The sequence below is a fragment of the Mesoplodon densirostris genome, chromosome 1 (assembly GCF_025265405.1).
Source record: "Mesoplodon densirostris isolate mMesDen1 chromosome 1, mMesDen1 primary haplotype, whole genome shotgun sequence".
Lineage (NCBI taxonomy): Eukaryota > Metazoa > Chordata > Mammalia > Artiodactyla > Ziphiidae > Mesoplodon > Mesoplodon densirostris.
This window is the reverse complement of record NC_082661.1, coordinates 20,704,943-20,720,515: the sequence shown is the minus strand read 5'-3', so window position 1 is coordinate 20,720,515 and position 15,573 is coordinate 20,704,943.

The window sequence follows — 15,573 nt, the reverse complement described above, 5'->3', positions numbered from 1 at the left end:
TGACTTCTAGAAAGATCTTTCTCAAGTTCTTCACATCTCCTCTCAAGTCCACTATCCCCTCCACTCACTTCATTTGGTCCCTTTCTTTCTCCTGGACCATCAAGTCAGCCTCCTGACAGGTTTCCCTTATTTAGCATCTCGGGACTTAGGCCCATCCTCCCCACTGCCCACCAAGATGAGCTCTCCAAAACCCACGTTGCAAACAAGGCTCCGTCCACAACTCAGCCAGGTCCACATCTCTGACATGGTTTAATTCAAAGGCCTGTGGTGGGCAGAATACAGGATGCATCCTAAAATGTCTACCTCCTAATTCCTGGGACCTGTGAATAATTACCTTATATGGCAAAAGGGACTTTGCAGATGTGATGAAGCTGGGGATCCTGAGATGGGAGAGTATCCTGGATTATCCAGCTGGACGCAGTATAACCACAGGGGTTCCTATATATGAAAAAGGGAGGCAAGAGAGAGAGTCAAAGAGAAAATGACTTGAAGACACTACACTTCTGGCTTTGAAGATGGAGAAAGGGGCTATAGGCCAAGAAATGCAGGCAGCCTCTAGAAGCTGGAAGAGTCAAGGAAATGGATTGTCCCCTAGAGCTCCCAGAAGAAACATAGTCCTGTGGGCACCTTGATTTTAGCCCAGTAAGATCATTTTAGATTTCTGACCTCGAGATCTGTAAGATAATAAATTTGTATTGTTTTAAGCCACTAAGTGCTAAGTGCAATAGGAAACTAAAACAGGGGCCTTCATAGTTTTTCCTGACCTACTTTGCCAACCTCATCTCCTGGTGACGCCCCCTTCCCACACCTGCCCAGCCTCTCAGCTCTCCAGTCACTCAGACTTCCCTCAAACATGCTGTTCTCTTTCACACCTCTGTGCCTTTGCAAAGGCTGTTCCCTCTGACTCAAATGCTCTTCCCCTTTTGGCTGCTTGTGAATTTCCCCTTGTCCTTCAAGACTGATCTCAAGTGTTGTCTCTATGTGCAACTGTTCCCTGCTCCATCAGGCTGGGCTAGCTGCACCCTCTCCCACCCACTGTGTATCTATCTGCATTTGTCTGAGCCTCTGAGGTAGGTTCTATGCATTTTTGTCCATTTTGTTCACTGCCATATGCTTTATACCTGGAGTAGGCTCTCAAGAAATACAGGTTAATGGCTACCTCTTTCTTCCCTGATAGAACAGCGGATCCTGGCACCTGAACTTTTCCTTCTTTGTATCTCAAGCATCTAGTACAATGCCCGGTACCTGGTAACTCCTCAAATATAGTCTTTTTTTTTTTTTTTTGCTGTACGCGGGCCTCTCACCGTTGTGGCCTCTCCCGTTGCGGAGCACAGGCTCCGGACGCGCAGGCCCAGCGGCCATGGCTCACGGGCCCAGCCGCTCCGCGGCATGTGGGATCTTCCCGGACCGGGGCACGAACCCGTGTCCCCTGCATCGGCAGGCGGACTCTCAACCACTGCGCCACCAGCGAAGCCCTCAAATGTGTTTATGTGTAAAAATATAGAACTTTTTAGATTAAAAAAGGACCCTGAGACCCTGAGGCCATAGTTGGTCTCAGAACACAGATCCCAGTGGAAGGGAGAGTCCATCAGCCCTTGAAGGCTGATCCAGCTGCAAGTTTGGACTAGCATCCCAAATGGAGCCAGGGCCCGAAAGCTCTCCTTTCTCTTCTCTGGAAATAGAGAAAGCCTGCTGGCTTTGGAAACTGATAGCACTCTACCTGCAGATAAGACGGGAGCCCTCAGGAAGGCTGAAGGGGTAGGAGGGCCACGGGCCCTGCCACAGTCACATTGTTGATGGTGTCACCCAGGCCCCCACTCCAGGAAGTGGCAACTTTGACATGGAGGAAATTGCTTTCTTCTGTAGGAAAGAGGAGTTCTGTTTGAGGACAAAAAGCCACTTGCCCTGACAAAATGCTTAATTAGGAGATAAGCCAGGGAGCAGTGGGAGGGGTGTTGTTTGCCAGGGGTCCTAGGGAGCGAGTACACAGATGCTGTCCTGGCGTCCCATGGTCACTGCTTATCAGGGCTTTGCGGGCCACTGGAGAAGTGGTGTGTGAACGATTGTGATCAGGGCTCTCCTGGCCCTGGGACAAGCCATCAGATCTATCCAGACCTCAGTTTATTCATCTGTAAACCAGTGACTGTAATCCCCAGTTCATCAGGGGTGGAGGAGATTAAGTGAGACTCTGCATTTCAAGTTCTCAGCACCATGCCAGACACCCAGTTTATCTCTGTTCAGTGGCTGGTGGGTGATGGCACTGTGATTACTATACAGACAGTTTTGCATAGTGGCTAAGAATGTGGGCTCTTGGGTCAGACCACCTGGGTCAGACTTCCAGCTCCCTCACTTACCAGCTGTGGGACTTGGGCAATCTCTTGACCTCTACGGACCTTAGTTTGCTTACCAGTAAAATAGGGATAATGCTAGCACTTACCTCATAGAGTTTGTTAAGATTAAGTGAGCTAATACCTGTTAAGCAATACGTGACTGGCCCATGGTGGTCCGCACTTGGTACGTGTTAGGGACTATTAACAAGAACAATGATAATAAACACAAGGCAAGCATGTCCTGAGGGCTCAAAGTCTGCTCTCTCACCAGACATTTTCCCATTGTCCAGTCCTGCTAGGTTGCAAGAGACATGGAACAGGACCTCCCTTCTCCCTGTTGCCAGGATGGATGACACAGAAGAAAGAGGTTTTACTCCACATCCCTGGCTGCCCTGCTGGACAGTTGAGATCCAAGACCCCTACTTCCTTGGTTTCAGAACCAGTGCTCTTTTCTCTACATGTGGCTCAAAGGCAGCCTGGCCAATCAGGGACCTGGACCACATGTCTACTTGGAGGAAGGATGGCAAGGTGCAGATCCTGTGTGGAATTTGAACAGATACTGTGCCTTCTAGAGATTGCCTAGAAGGGGGTGTTGCCACCACTGAAGTTGGTGATCCTGGAAGTAGAGGTGGTATGTGTCTGTCCTGGTGGGCGGGCACCTTGAGAGACTTAGGCTCTGCTGTTTTTTATTTATTTATTTATTTATTTATTTAAGTTTATTTATTTTTGGCTCCATTGGGTCTTCGTTGCTGCACATGGGCTTTCTCTAGGTGTGGTGAGCGGGGGCTATTCTTGGTTGCGGTGCATGGGCTTCTCATTGTGGTGGTTTCTCTTGTTGCGGAGCACAGGCTCTAGGCATGCGGGCTTCAGTAGTTGTGGCGTGCGGGCTCATTAGTTGTGGCACGCGGGCTTAGTTGCTCCATGGCATGAGGGATCTTCCCGGACCAGGGCTTGAACCCGTGTCCCCTGCACTGGCAGTCAGATTCTTAACCACTGTACCACCAGGGAAGCCCTCTGCTGTTTTTTAATGGAATCACTCCTTCCCAAAAGGGGTGGAGACAGGGGTGCTCTCAGCAAACTGCCCTCCAGCGTGGTGGGTAATAGTTGGGGACACCCCAAAAGTACCTTCTCTAATCTCTGAGTGCCAGCAGCAGATGTTACAGAGGCAGGGTCCATTAAAAGGGACACACCACCCTCCTAGACACCCACATCTAAAATGCAAATTGTCATGGAAAGATCCAAACTTTGTCATTAGCCTAAACCTTTAGCATCAGTTAAGAACCAGTCAGGAATTAGTTGGCAGCTCCTTGAAAATTAGAATGGCACCCAAGTGTTGGGGACTCTGCTGCTACATGTGTGTTGGGGAGAGGGGGTGGGACATTTTCATATACAGAAAAAGGGAGCAAATTAACTGCAGGACAATGTGACAAAACCTTTTTATAACCTTAAAAACGTGCAGACATATACCCAGCTATTCCCTTCCAGGAAGGTATCCTAAGGAAATAATTAAGGATGTGCTAAGATTTTGCTCCAGGATGTTTATTGTAACATTGTTTACAGCAGCAAAAAATATTTGGAAACAATTTGAATGCATACCTTTGGGACACTGGTTAAATAAATTATGGTACAGTGGAATATTGTGTAACCATTAAAATATTGTAAAAGCATATTTATTGACCTGGAAAGATGTTCATGATTCACTATTGAGTGAAAAAGAGGTTACAAAACAGCCTGTACAGTATGATCTCATTTTTTATTAAAAAAAAGTATATATATATATATATATATATATATATATAAGATGTAGCTGGGGAGAATATTCTTTGCTAGAGGCACATGTAATATAGGACTTTATGCAGGAGGTTTCTGCATTATGATAATATACTTTTTCACTTGACATGCTTTGACTTTACCCTAGAGGGGAGAGTGGTACAAATTAAGGGCCTGAAGTGGGTAGAGTAGGTGTATTTGCATGTATATATCAACCAAGGTATTATAAGTAGCAGCTGGGATTTGGATGGTTTTTATTATTTTTTTTCTCCTCTGTATTTTTGTTTTGTTTTGTTTTATTTGTTTGTTTTTTGTGGTACCCGGGCCTCTCACTTTCGTGGCCTCTCCCATTGCGGAGCACAGGCTCCGGACGCGCAGACTCAGCAGCCATGGCTCACAGGCCCAGCTGCTCCGCAGCATGTGGGATCTTCCCGGACCGGGGCACAAACCTGTGTCCCCTGCATCGGCAGGCAGACTCTCAACCACTGTGCCACCAGGCAAGCCCTCCTCTGTATTTTGTGTTAATTATTTACTTATTTAAACTTTTTTAAGTTATTGGGGGGAAAAAAGGAATAAAAGAAATCCAAGCTAGATGGCTGGAGGACCAATACCCATGTTGTTGCAGATAACAGGATTCCCTTCCTTTTATGGCTGAGTAATATTCCATTATATATGCGTATATATCACATTTCTTGATCCATTCATCTGTTGATGAACACTTAGGTTGTTTTCAAGTCTTGGCTATTGTAAATAATGCTGAAATAAACATGGGGTGCAGATATCTCTTTGAGAGAGCTGGGAGGGAGGAGAGGGGTGTTGAGAGAGCCACAGGCAAACTCTAGTTGCTTCCGAACCTTATCTGCAGTCTGGTCTCCCAAGGACAATGCCTATGACCTTAACTGGGCCCCTGGGACACATGCTACCAGTTGCTGGGCCCTCTTTTCTGTAATCATGTTTCCTTAGGGCAATCGTGTAGACATGTGCTAGATTCTGTTTCTGGGCAGACACCGTCACCTCAGCCATACTGCCAAGTGGCCTCCTCATTTGAAATACATATATTCTGCAGTTATGAAAGGGGAACATAGTTGTGTCTTCCAAGGGTAGCTCTGATTCCTTTTTTTCCCCCTGACCTATTTTTTAAGTAAATATTTTATTTTAATATAATTATAGATCCTGTCTACCCTTTACCTGGTTTCTCCCAATGATACCATCTTACAAGAAACTTGCGGGTGTGTATATGTTTATAGTTATTTTTTCCCAGCTTTATTGAGATATATTTAACATATAACACTGTAAATTTAAGTCATATAGTGTGATGATTTGATATACATGTGTATTGTGAAATGGTTGCCACAATCAGGTTAATTAACACATCATCACCTCACATAGTTATCTTTTTGTATGTATGTTTGGTAAGTACCTCTAAGATCTACTCTCAGCAACTTTAAAGTATGTAATACAGTATTATTAACTATGGCCACCATGTTGTACATTAGATCCCCAGAACTTATTCATTTTATAACTGGAAGTTTGCACTCTTTGACCACCTTCACCCATTTTCTCCAACCTTGCCTCTGGCAACAACCAATCTACTCTCTGTTTCTATGGGTTCAGGTGGTTGTTTTTGCTGTTTTTTTAGATTCAACATGTAGTGAGATCATACAGTATTTGTCTTTCTCTGACTGACTTATTTCACTTAGTGTAAAGCTCTCAAGGTTCACCCATGTTGTTGCAGATAACAGGATTCCCTTCCTTTTATGACTGAGTAATATTCCATTATATATGCATATATATCACATTTCTTGATCCATTCATCTGTTGATGAACACTTAGGTTGTTTTCAAGTCTTGGCTATTGTAAATAATACTGAAATGAACATGGGGTGCAGATATCTCTTTGAGATAGTGATTTCATTTCCTTCAGATATGTACCAAGGAATAGAATTGTTAGATTCTATGGTAGTTCTATTTTTAATTTCTTAAGGAACTTCCATACCATTTTCTATAGTGGCTGTACCAATTTACATTTCCATCAACAGTGCACATGGATTCTCTTTTTTTCACATCCTCACCAGCACTTCTTATCTTTTTGATAATAGCTATTCTAAAAGGTGTGAGATGATATCTCATTGCAGATTTGATTTGCATTTCCCTGATGATTAGTGATGTTGAGTACTTTTTAAGTACCTGTTGGTTATCTTCTTTGGAAAAATGTTTATTCATGACATTTGCCCATTTTAAAATTAGATTAATTCTTTTTTTTTTTTTTTACTATTGAGATATATGAGTTCTTTATATTTTTTGGATATTAATCCCTTACAGATATACAATTTGTAAATATATTCTCCTATTCTGTAGGTTGCATTTTCATTTTGTTAATTGTTTCCTTTGTTATGCAGAAGTTTTTTAGTTTGATATAGTTCTACTTGTTTATTTTTGCTTTTGTTGCTTGCACTTTCAGTGTCATATTCAAAAAAATCATTGCCAAGACCAAAGTCAAGGAACAATTTCCCCTACATTTTCTTCTAGGATTTTTATGTTTTTGGCTCTTACATGTAAGTCCTTAATCCATTTCAAGTTAATTTTTGTGAGTAGTATAAGATAGAGTTCATGCTAAGTGTTGATATCAAGCAGATGGAGTCAAAATTGTTTTAGCTATTCTAATTCACTTGCCTTTCCATATAAATTCTAGAATAATCTTGTTTATATCTACACTTTTCTCTGACTGCTTTCAAGACTTTTTCTTTGTTTTTAGTTGTCAGAAGTTTAATAACGGTGTGTCTTGTCAAAGATTTCTTTGGATTTATTGTCTTGGATTCACTCAGCTTCTTGAATCAGTAGTTTATGTCTTGACAAATTTGGGAAGTTCTCAAACATTGTTTCTTCAAGTATTTTTTCAGCCTTGCCATCTTTCTCCCCTCCTGGGATTTCAATGACTTTAATCTTAGATGATTTGCTATAGTCTCATGTTCTGAGGCTCTGTTCATTTTTTTTTTTAATTCTGCTTTCTCTCAGTTGTTCAGACTGGATGGTCTCTAGTCTATCTTCTAGATCACTGATTATTTCTCCTGTCCCCTCCATTTTGCTGTTGAGCCCATCCACTGAGCTTTTTATTTTGGTTACTGTACTTTTTAGTTCCAAAACTTCCACTTGGTTCTTTTTTAGATCTTTGATTTCTGTGCTGAGGGTTTCCATTTTTAAATTTGTTCCAATCATGTTTGTAATTGTTCCTTGAAATACTTTCATCATAGCTATTTCTCTGTTATCTAGGTGTTGGCATCCTTTGATTGTCTTTTTCCAGTTGGTTTGAGATCTTCCTGGTTCTTGGAATGACGAATGATTTTTCTATTGAAACCTGGACATTTTCATATTATAAGACTCTGCATCTTATTTAAACCTTCTGTTTCATGTGGCTTCCTCTGACACCGCTATAGCAGGAGAAGGGGGGGGGGGGGCGCTGCCTCGTTACTGCTCCATGGAGATAAGAGTCCAGGTTCCCCTCTCATCCCAATTGACACCTGACAACGATGACCTTCTGTTAATCTGTGCAGAGACAGGAGTTCCCCATGCGATCTGCACTAACACTGTGAGAAAGGGCCCTCTTTACCAGCTGGTAGCTGTGAAAGTCCTGGCTCCCTGTTCTGCCTTCTCTGGGACCATTCTGGCAGGGGATGTTGGGGAGCCTTGTTACAGCCTGGCTAGGGTGGAAGTCTAATCTCCCACTTGGCCTTTACTGGTGTGGGTGTGGGTGGGGTCACAATTTTTCTGCGGTGTTTGGCTGAAGCAGAGTGGTTATCATCTAAAAGTTTTTTGTCTTCCTAGGCTGCCCCTTTCCTGATCATTTGGCTAGAGAGGACAGATTTTTGTTCGTCTTTTTTTTTTTTTTTTGTCTGCACTTGGCATTTCCAGTTTGCTGGCTTCTTCAATTCCAAGTCTGGGATAAATGAGGCAAAAATAAAACCCAGAGAATTCACCACTGTGTTGTTCCTTGGGTCCTGAGATCCCTAGCAGGTCTGTTTTTCTCTCTCTGTCTCTAAGAGTCTTCTTATGTTTGTTATATACATAATGTCCAAGGTTTTTAGTTGTGCTTAGTAGGAAGAATAGAAAAGATTATGTCTACCTCATCTTCCTAGAAGTGGAAGTTCTTTCCTCCCTGTGTTTACTTACACCTCTTAACAAAAGCAAAAACCCACTGAAATTTCAGTATCATGCTAACTTTTAGCATAACTTACCAACAATTTAAATGATCAAAGTCCTTTGCTAATAGACTATCTCCATGAGATATTTTGGGCCCATCTTTCCAAAGAGATGATCAGTCTTGAATTATGCAAGGATCCTCTCTGGGTAAATCTGTTATTAGAATAAAAATAAGCCCATCTAAGGATGTTAATATTTTGATAGTTCAAAGGGGGGAGGTGGAGATAGTTTTATACCAGAATGGCTGCCTTAAAAACACCAACATGACCAACAATTTGGTCTTCCTTCACCATGCCAAAACTCCAAATGGTTGCTGACAAGTTTCCCCAAAATTAATTATCTGCAACCCCTTCCAACCTTTTGGGTTTGATTTCCCACAGATATTGCCCAAATTCCTATTTTGTTTCTTTCAGCACAGCAACTTACCAAAAACAAATCAGGAACAAATCTCTGAATATTATTAATAAAGGAGGAGTTTCCTTTGAACTAGAGTCTTTTAAACTGTGTTTCCCAGAGATTTCCTGTGCAGCTTCAAAAGGAGTTCATGACCACTTTGATTAGGACTTTATCTCCAGTGCTCATGGAGACAGGCGTGTTCTCAGACTATCCATCAGAGTGGATGTTAGCCAATTACATCCCCTTGTAAAACAGTAACACAACCCCTCCTTGGGATCCACACTAATAAAATGATCTTCTTCATCAGAGGTGAGAGTCAGCTGTTTCTTCAGCTCTGAGCCCTGTGGCAGGAAAACTTGGGGAAACCAAAGAGGACTTTTCTGTTGTTACTTGATTTATTTGTAGGTCCATCCCGATATTGAACACACATGGACAAAATGCCGTCTGTTGCAACCAGATTCTTCTATTGCACTATTATTTCAGTCATTTAGGGGTTTGGAGAAAGATGATGTGTGGGGGATGGCTAAGAGAGACAGATGGCCAGTGCAATTATCACTTGAGAAACAGGTTTGTCCTTCCAAAATGGCAACAGCAGTGGACTCTCAGTGGCAGGTGAACTTTGAAAAAGGATTAGTAAGGGATTACCTAAGAGAAAAAGAACAGGTGTATCCAGGGTGCTCCAGCTGGAGGGGGCACTTTAGCTTTTGAATGACACCCTCAAAGTCGCCCCTTCACATTTCAGGTCCATTTGCACCCGTGGACTTTGGCAGTGGCCAGTGGTGATGATTGTGGTATCATCTTTAAGAAGGGCAAAAGACAGAATAAACACTGAAGTTTCCCTCCATTCTTCGAAGGGAAAACATAAAGGGGAGGGTATGTTGAACTTTGTAGCAGAGTATATATGTACCTGAAGAGAAGGCAAGAAACCCACAACTCTCAGAGCTCTCTGCCCTGCATGAACCCTGAAGCTCCATTTCAGAACCCTGGGAATAAGTAGAAAAAGAACCTTAATTCTCTGAGGATAGTGGCTAGGGAGTCAGGGCCAGAATTTCTACAGGTGAGCTGATCACAGAGAATTATGCCTAGATGTGACCATCTGGCCTATATCCATTTTATAGAGAAAGAAACTAAGCCTTGAGAAGTGCAGTGACCTGCCCAAGATCATGACCAGTTAGTGACAAAGTCACAAGTGGAATTCAGGGAGTCAGGTCCCTTTTGTGTAATCTGCCCTTTCCCTTTTGCTATGAGTAATCCTATTTTACAAGGCTTGGTCAAGGGCTCAAAGCCAGAAGGGTGAGAACAAGAGGGTCTGAGCTCATGTTCTGGACTCCTTGGGGAGCTCTGGGTTGGACAGTACTGTAGTCACCTGTATGAGCCTCTTTTGCTGCCAAGCCTTGGGAGAGGAAGATCTGCAGGGGCATCTGGGAAAGGCAGCAGCAATGCAATAATAATGACAGGTACATATTGAATGCTTCCTCTGCGCTAGGCACCGTGCTAAGCACTTTACAGGCATTATATCATTTGATCCTCACAAGAACTTTGTGAGGTAAGTATAATTATCACTTCCATTTTGCAGATGAAAAACCAAGGTCAGAGAAGTTATGTAACTTGCCCAAGCGTATATACCTGAGTAAATGACAGAAACAGAATTTGAACCTATCTCTACTTGGCTTTAAACTCCAGGCTTTTTATTTACGTATTTATTTAAAATATTTTTCATTAAAAAAATTTTTTTTAATGAAAAAAATTTTTTTATTTTATTTATTTTTGGCTGCATTGATTGGGTCTTCGTTGCTGCGTGGCCTTTCTCTAGTGTGCAGGCTTCTCATTGAGGTGGCTTCTCTTGTTGCAGAGCATGGGCTGTAGATGCGTGGGCTTCAGTAGTTATGGCTGGCGGGCTCCAGAGCACAGGCTCGGTAGTTGTGGCACAACGGGCTTAGTTGCTCCACGGTATGTGGGATCTTCCTGAACCAGAGGTTGAACCCATGTCCCCTGCATTGGCAGACGGATTCTTAACCACTGCGCCACCAGGGAAGTCCCTCTCCACCACTTTCTAATTGGGGGTTACCTACCCTGGGCCAAACCCCATTTCCCCTCCTTTACCCTCCACAATATTAGGTCCCTTCTATCAGTGATTCTCAAGCCCAGCTGCACATGAGAAACACCTAGGGAACCTTTTAAAAGTATTGGTATCTGAACCCCATTTCCAGAGATTCTAATTTTGATTTGTTTGTTTGTTTGTTTTTGGCTGCGCCACATGGCATGCGAGATCTTTGTTTCCCAGCCAGGGATCCAACCCGCATCCCCTAAAGTGGAAGCACGGAGTCCTAACCACTGTACCTCCAGGGAATTCCCCAGAGATTCTAATTTAATTGACTAGGTTAACCTCCCCAATTAAGTTGCCAGATAAAATACAAGACACTTGGTTAAATCTGAATTTCAGGTGAACAATGAATAATTTTTAGCATAAGTATGTCCCCCAAATTGCATGGGCCGTACTTATACTAAAATATTATTTGTTGTTTATCTGAAATTCAAATTAAAGTGGGCATCCTGTATTTTCATTTGATAAATCTGGTAATCCTATCTCCAAGTCATTCTAATGCACAGGCCCAGGCTGAGAACCTCTTCCCTATGTGGTCAACAATCCTTCTAAGTGCACTTATGTGTTGCACTCAGCTTCACAACCTCTGGCACAGGCAGCAAATATGTGTGTGTGTGTTTTTAGGGCCTTCTGTGGCACGGTATCTGTCCTCTGGCTCAGCAGTGAGACTAATTGTGTAAAAGGGCAGATAGCTCATGAGAAGTTAGCTTGGGTGCCAAGGGGAGATTGGCAGTGTCTGATAAATAACACTGAAGGTGCTGCCTACACCCTGAGTTGGTTCTCTGCAGAGTTCCTAGTAATTGAACAACGTGTATTGCAGTTATTTTACGCAGGGCACTTGTTAGGCACTGCAGGGTTTGCTGTGGAAGCTGTGGAAGAACTCACAGCCTGGGAAGGGAGAATCCAAGTTTCCTTTACTGGAGAAATTTTCGGTCTACAATCTAATGAGGATTTGCAACAAGCACCTTGTTATGTACATAGGTGCGAGACTGCATAAACTTACCCCCAGCCCACATGGGCTGGACAGAACTGGATGAAGGTAAGTTGGTTATAAACAGGAAGAAGGAACATCCTGCTGTGCTCAACTGGAGACCAGGGAGCACCCCAGCACTGCCACTTGCTTGCCGTGCCATCTGGGACAAGGCACTTATTTTCCCTCAGTTTCCCTTTCTTCATCTGTAAAATGGGGGTGATGATAATAGCTCATGGAGTGATTATGAGGATGAAATAGAATGTGCTTGGAGAACGGGGCCTGGAATATTATAAGCATCCCATGAATACTAGCTCTTATACTTACAGTGTCTCAATATGGGACCTCATTACACATAAGTATAGTATACTCAAAAGTGCTCATGTCCAAAGGGCGAAAAATTAAACTAACAAGATGAGAAGACATTTCCTTAGCATCAGTTCAGCCTAAGATTTGACAGAGTCCAGTTCTTCCAAGACTCTGAAAAGTGAACCAGGAAATGGAGAAGAATTTCCCAATTCTAGCCTCCGTGTTGGTACTTTCTACTCAATTCTACTTTAACAATGATGCAATTAAGAATCAAAAGTCTAAAGCAGATTCTTGCAACTATATGCCAACATGTTATTCTCATGTGCCTGCCTGTCTGGGATGGGTGTTTTTAGGGTGTAGTTATATGGAAATAGCCTCTGATTACATTTCTGACTTTTCCAGGTAAGTCATAATTTTAGACAGTTGTTTTGACGTGACTCTTTGGCAGGCCACACATATCTGTGAGATTTTCAGAACTCTGTGAATTAGAATAACATATGAAAATTTTAAAAAATTTAAGAATTCTGATACATAGTGTAGTATGCCTTACTAAGTGAAAACACGCACAAGGTCAGTGTATGCAAACAAAAGTCAATTTCCAAGGTAAGCAAGAAGAGAGAAAAGGTTTCCAGTGAGGGCAAACCCTTCTTTACTCTCCTTTATGACTGTTTCTGTGATACGTAAAAGGATGTAACAGCCCCTCTGTATGAATCCCTATTACTCTGGCTCCAACTTGGAGTCTACATTTCATTTTCTGAAAGATATGGGAGTAAAGGGTTTTGTGTGCATGTATGTGCCTATGTGTATACCTGCATGCATCCCACTGGTCCTATGTCACATGTGTACCTGGGTAAGAAATAAGTCCCGTGAGGGTGGGAGTTTTGGCTCTTTGCTCACTGCTGTGTCCCTACACCTAGAAGAAGCCTGACACGTGGGAGACTATGTCTTCTGATGGAATGAATTAATCCATATGTTGAGTATGTGCTCATGCATCTATTATCCCTGATAAATATACCCACTTCAGTGCTCATCAACCTTTTCACCCAGGAGAACTGAGCTCTGTGTCAGGAAAGGGAGAGGGCAACCTGCAGGCCTCAGTCAGGAGAGGTGGAAAAAGAAGAGAGAGAAAAAAACCTTCAGAGGGGAGGAGAGCCTGGGTGGTGGACAGGTGTCCAGGCAGAAGGTCAGGAACTAGAAGCAGCACCATTCTGGGCTGCTTCTTCCCTGTCGATTTTGTGTAGCTCCCAATGTGGGCGCTGATTCCCAGATTATTGAGTCTAATGGTTCACAGACAGGGGTCCTGGTCCCCCAGACCTCTTTGAAGATAGAGATGGGTCTCCTCCACCTGTTTTTTTGTTTGTTTTCCAAAAAGAATATCAAAGGGAAGCAGGGTTTTTTTTCCCAGAGATAAGGCAGATAGGGTGACCTAAAATGCCAGTTTCCTCACTTTGGGCTAGAATTTTACCAGCTCAGTGCGGTCACCTGGTTCTCCCATGCTGACCCAAAACCCCCATAGGTAGTGACATCCCTATCTGTGATTAATGAACATGGGGAAGACGAATTAATGATGCTTTTCAGAAAGGGGGAAAGAGGTAGACTGTGTGCCAGTGGAACTCTCCCATCTTGGGTAGGGACACTGACACTACAGATGGTGAGATTATTTCTCCAAAATTACACAACAGTGCAGTCGAACGGCTGGCTCCAAACTCTGGGGTCCTAACTCTTGCTCCCATCCTTTTGCGATTCTTTTAGTTTTCCCTGAAACTCTTCCAAGACCTCTTAGCCCAATACTATCCTGACATGTGTACAACACCGTTTCCAGAGTTCCTTTATATATACCCTTTCAGCAAGGCAAACATTGTTCTTCACTACTGAGGCTCTGAGTGACTCACACAATCAGCTCATCATCAGGAAGAAGATCCTTTGCCACCTGTGCGCTGCCTTTCCCTTCCATCTCCTGATGCCTAACATTTCACCATGAGAACTGTATTCCTTTAGCTTAAGGCATGGGCCATCTTTTATTTCCAAATGCCCCTGGAAATGATCATATTTGAGCTAGTGTCAGACACTGGTACCTTAATGTACCTGAATTTAGAATCTTTGTTGAATTCATTTAAAAAATCTGGAGATGTTAAAGAAAATAGAGGCCTGAAGGACTCCCCCAACCCCTCGCCCCAGGTTATACCTTAGAATAAGAAGACATGAAAAAGTAAACTCTGTTTGATTCCCACTTTGGTCTCAGGCCACTGCCTTCATGGCCTGGTGATTTTGGAAGATTCTCCATTAGAGGCAATCTATTACCTTGGAGACCCATCTTGTCACCAGGTATGTAGAACAATAAGAACATGGGAGAAGGTGGCTTGGTCTCTGCACTTTTGGGGAAGGGAACTTCAACCATCTGGCTCAATGGGTTTCTGGCTTCTCTACAGAGGCAGCATTTTGATATTTAAGCTTTAAAGTGAGTGACTCAGGAATAGTTTTGAAGACAGTGTCAGATGCCTCTTTTTGCCATGCTGGAGCAAGGAAACCATGAAGGGCCAGCACCAAGTTCTGGCCAGGCAAGGGAAGGTCATTCATCCCTTTGACCCTCCTGGCCTAAGCCTCTCTTCTTTGTCACGCTTGTGCCATGCTAGGTGCCAGGGGCTGGGGATGCTGGGGAAGCGAGGCGTGCTCCCTGCCCTCGATGAGCTCATAGTCTAATGAACCCTGTAAGTACTGGGCGTTGCCTAGGGGAAGCCCAGGAGCTGGCTGAGACAGGAAGGGCCTGCCAACCTCAGAGGTCCAGGAGAAGGGCAGAGTCCAGAAGAGCAGAGATAATGCCCAGGAGCAGGTGACGTCTGGGTGAGCTCCCGTGTAGGGCAGAGGCTTTTAATCCTCTGCCCATGTCTACTACACCCACTGGTGAGTGTGGGGTTGGGGGTGGGGACATGGGGAGTGGTTGAAGGAGACCTGGTCAGCACTTTTAAGCCTGTGCAGGAGCCAGTGGGAGAGGCAGAGTCCCACAGTTCTCCTAGTTCCTGCCGTTCTGCTTGTGCCTCATCAGTCTCTAACCCCCATCTCCCGGGCTTTCCTTGAAGCCACTTCTTTCTTCTAAAACATGAAGGCAAGATAATGGCTCCCAAGGAGAGAAGGAGCCCCAAGCCAGCTCCTCAGATCATTGCTGGACAATGCCTTTCCACAGGGAAAGATGCCCAGGAAAAATCTGTCTAGGAAAACTCTGAGGATTAGGACTCAAGTGAAATGCAGGGGACCGAAGATCTCTTGATGGTGTTTACCAAGCCTGAGTGCAAAGACCACAGGTCAAAGAGCAGAGGAGAACCTGACGGGTTTGTGCTGACAAGGTCCGAGGAAAAGTGAGATGTTGGAGGGTAGACTTAGGCAGAAAGGGCTAGTGAGGGGAGCACAGGTAAGGAGGAAAGGCAAGGCTAAGGAGCCCAGGAGAGCCAAAGTGGTCCAGGAAGGGGAAGGGCATCCCATACAAATGCAGGATGGGGAGGT